The sequence below is a fragment of the Triticum dicoccoides genome, chromosome 5A, assembly GCF_002162155.2.
Source record: "Triticum dicoccoides isolate Atlit2015 ecotype Zavitan chromosome 5A, WEW_v2.0, whole genome shotgun sequence".
Taxonomy (NCBI): Eukaryota; Viridiplantae; Streptophyta; class Magnoliopsida; order Poales; family Poaceae; genus Triticum; species Triticum dicoccoides.
Window position 1 is genome coordinate 635,636,888 of NC_041388.1, and position 4,275 is coordinate 635,641,162.

The 4,275-nt window shown below is 45.1% G+C and overlaps 1 long non-coding RNA gene across 1 annotated transcript; it reads right to left on the bottom strand.

The window, feature by feature from the left end:
* Nucleotides 1-229: 229 nt before the first annotated feature.
* LOC119298200 lies at nt 230-1,520 on the bottom strand. Its single transcript, XR_005145815.1, has 3 exons — nt 1,430-1,520; nt 1,081-1,171; nt 230-459 (listed from the first exon to the last, which is right to left on the bottom strand). It is a non-coding gene; the product is annotated as an uncharacterized LOC119298200 (long non-coding RNA).
* Nucleotides 1,521-4,275: the final 2,755 nt, after the last annotated feature.

A 4,275-nucleotide genomic window follows, 5' to 3' on the forward strand; every position in this document is an offset into this window, starting at 1 on the left:
TCCTACGAATTCTATTGGGCTACATGGGCCAAGCCCAATATTTCAGCCTTTTTATCTCTGGGCTTTGGCCTTTTACAGTCTATTGATTATATATTTTTGGAAAATATATTTTGGAGCTGGTCCCACTAGTCATGTTAATCTCATATATTGATCCCACACATAAGAAAGTTACGAACTAGTCATATTATTTCATAAGTTGGTTGCACTGGTCAGGTTCCCATCTCACACACAAACAAATCACATTCATAATCAAATATTCCAAACAAGAGAACATGTGAAACTCGTCAAATGACACTATATTAGTGCACTATAATTTCTGTAGACTATTACAACCTAGGTATACCAGCTATTACAATATTACAGTCAAATAGAACAGACAACTCTTTGCTGAGTAGCACTTCATGGCTTCGCGCTTTTCTTCATGTCTTCGCACTTCCAACTTTCTTAGGCCTGGAGCTCCTGTAAAAGAGGAACCAAGTAAAGAAGTTACGCGCAGCTATATTTGCTACAGATCAGCTATCAACTCGATATTTATGTACACCATAGATAAATTGTTTCCAGTTAGAACAAGTTCACTTAATACTCAACTCCTTTATTTGTGTCCATTTAGTGCAAGTCCATTATCCATGCATATAAACTTTTGCTCCCAGCCAGCACCTACCCAACTAAGTACAAGTCAGGAGGCCACTACTATTAAACCAACTCAAGTGAGAGAGCCAGCAAACTAGGTGGGATATTTCCTTATCACTAAAATTAAAAATTTGAGCACACCAAAAATTGATTGTGTGTCATAAGATGATCCTGAGAGTGCAGAACCATGTTACCATCTCTAAAGCTCATTGGCCAGCAGCAAAAATTGTGTAACATATGTATAACCATTGCAAACAACCTTAGCAGAATAAGCAGAACAAAATTTCATGTAAAATCTTGGTATAACCAATAGATTATCCCCTAATAGAAGCTAATTAGGCTCCAATACACAAGGCATAGCAAGCACAGACTAAATAAGCCACGGCCATGAAACAGAGCATGGTATTACAGCAGCTCGGAGATGGAGCTAGAGGTAGGAGAAGGACTCACCAGAGAGGAGGTTGTAGTCGAAGCCGCACACAGGCGCCGCCACCACCGTCACCCTCTAGAGGAGACGTTGCCGCTTCATCGACGGACTCATCTGGTACAAGGAGACCATCAAAATGCATCACACTCATGATCATCAAAACGCAACAGCAGGAGCAAATACAAGTTTAGCCCACCATGAACAGGGGCACTAGGCAATCCAGTAGCAATGTCATATATAGGTAATAATAACAGGACCTTAGATAATTAGTTTTTGTTCTTACTGACACACAAGTTGACAGAATGTACTCAATATATTCTAATAAAAAGGTTTGGGAGCAGAGGGAGAGGGAGGTGGAGATGGACGTGCTACCTGCTGCTGCGGTGGTGCCTCTTGGTGGTCGTGCTTGAGCTCCTCCTCCTGATGCTGCTCACTAACCTGCAGGACAAACAAGACCATGGGTAACAATACATCTTCACTTGGATATATCTAATAAGTCCAGTTGGTTCTCACAAGCAAGTGTTCTCAGGTTTGCCTTAACATGAAATGTTAACTTATACTTAACTGTGAGCAAACAGTACATAACAAAATCATGGATTTGATTTCAAGTAACCGAGACTAATTAATGTGTTACTGCCTGATACTGTCGATCAGAAAAGCATAAGCAGCAAACAATATCCTGCGTATCAGTGGAAACAAGGTGACAAACTAATGTTCGAGGGAGGTACTTTATATAATAAAAACTAATAAAAAGAAACTAGGCACCTGCATAATCACACGGCAGTAGTTTTAGATAATAAAAACTGCTGTTCCACGCAGTCTTAGCGCTCCATCAAAGAATCAACTAAAATTACTTTCAAGCAAAGAGGTTGTACATTGATCAGGTTGTAAAGGACAAAAATTCAGGGGTGTACCTAGTGCAAGAAGGCATTTACTAGGTTTTGAAGCTAATAACAATTAGCATGCACGTATCACTTGTTGGAGTTGGTGCGTGGTCAAATTCAACTAGTGTAATGTATCGCCTATATATAATAGACCCATCTCTCCAATGCAATTTCATGGACCAAGAAACATAGGTGTTTATTTCTTCCTCTGCTAAACTATCTCCATATGGATACCAACTAATGATACGCATATTGTATTAAGGCAACGCTTTGGACGGCACATATTCTGCAAGCTGCTGCTAATTTGCAAATACAAACGAACGCCTAACAATGCTCGCATAGAATTAGCAGAGCATGGTAGATTTATAGCCATCAGGGGAGGGGACACCTGAACCCACGTCGGCTGCTGCAGGGCTTGTGCTACACACAAACACAAACATACATGTATCAGAAGCAATTCAGTCAACACTCTTGGCAGGCAAGAGGCAAGTTGGCACTCACAAGGTTGAGATAATAGCAGGAGACGTGCGTACCTGAAGGGTCGAGCGATTGGTCCGAGCCCGGAGAGCAGAGGAGGCATGGCGGCTGTGTGCTGGCACGCCTTGGAAGCCCGGGAACGTGGTGGTACCGATGGTCAAGGAAGAAGAGGAGCAGAGCAGGCCCTTGATGGCCAGCTAGATATGCCCCTCCTTCTGCTCCTCGAGGATGGGTGACCTGCAGTAACAGATATGTTATACAACCCGGGATCAAATGTAGCACATACTATCGTTGTAACAGTCTTCTCTTGTGTCTTCGCTAAGACAGATGTAGACTAACTGCATGTCCAGGAGGACATTGAATACATACACTTTGAATAAATAGCATAACAAAGTGATGTAGTAACCACATTGAGCATCTAAAAAAGAAGTGGCATGAACAATAATCAATTGTTTCCCTCACCACCAGGTGTCTGTCATAGCATACACATTCAGCTTATTCGGTGACAACGGACTAAAAGATGCCTGATATACAATCCTAATTGCAGAAAATTCCTACTAGCACCAAAATACTCAGGCTGAAATCACTGAGTTGAACATACACCATATTGCATCTAATCACAGGACACTAGTCTGTAACAGACTAGCTGGTATTGACATACAAGAGTACGGCTAGGCGCGAAGAAGGGTAAAACTATCACTTTATTTGCTCCCCAAATGCAAGAAGCTAAGGCACTAAAAAGAGGGCAGAAGCTACAATCTTCCTGGTCTAAGCATCACCTGATCAAATAAGGAAGTACAGGCAGAGGCCAAGCTGTACTACTCGCTTCCGGGCACCAGTTCCATCAGCTCTTAATACCACCGCATCTACTGGCCGGCCATGGACGAACAAAGTCGCAGCAATACATGGAGCTCAAGAGCTAGGGGTCGTTGACACACGCACGGACAACCGAGTGGGTCGAGGAGGGTACCTTGGCATGGTTCCAGGTGTTGCCGATGGTGAGGGGCCCGTGGTCGGCGAGGATCTGGAGGAGGCGGCCGGAGATTGCCAAATTGGATGGAGAAGGAGCTCCATCTCCTTGGTGGCGACCCGTCCCATGGAGGTTCGCCCCTCCTGCCAACGTCGTCGTCCCATCCACAACCATGTTGACCTGCTGAAAGGGAACACAAGACGAGGTGAGGTGAGGAGGAGATAGTGCCCGAATAAGGAGGGAAGGGGCTTACCGGTGCCAGATCCGGCAACCTCTGGCCTCGCCGTCGCCGGATTTGGCAGATCCCGACGAAGTTAGGGGTAGCGGCCGAAACCCTAGCCACGGGTGAGGGTTGCGGGCGAGTACTAGAGGGCGCGTGTCGGGGCGTGGGCTCGATGGTGAGGGTTGTCGACGGCGGGGGTGGGCGGCGGAGGGGGTGGGCGACAGTGGGCGGCGGTGGGGGTGGGCGACGGTGGGCGGCGGTGGATTCAGATCAGATCGGAGTGAGGGAGAGGAGAGAGGGGCGTCAGTGCGAGGGAGAGAAGGGTGCGAGAGGAGGAGTGCGGGACGTGGGTGAGACGGGCGACGTGCGGGCCGTTGGATCCAGGAGCATCCGACGGTGATTATCCACGATCCGCATGAGAGGCCTCTGGACCAATCAAAACGCATTATACAGGTATGATATTTTGACCATTTAAATTGGTCGTAATCGACTAAAAGTAAGGTGCTAAATCATGTTAGCTATTTTATTATGACCTGAAGAATTGAAAAAAAAACTTCGCATTGTGTTAGCAAATTTGAATTTAGTTTTCAGGAATAATCACAAATTGAAATAAGACAAATATTTTTATAAAGAGTTATGAGAAATGACTTCTTTTAATTCATTT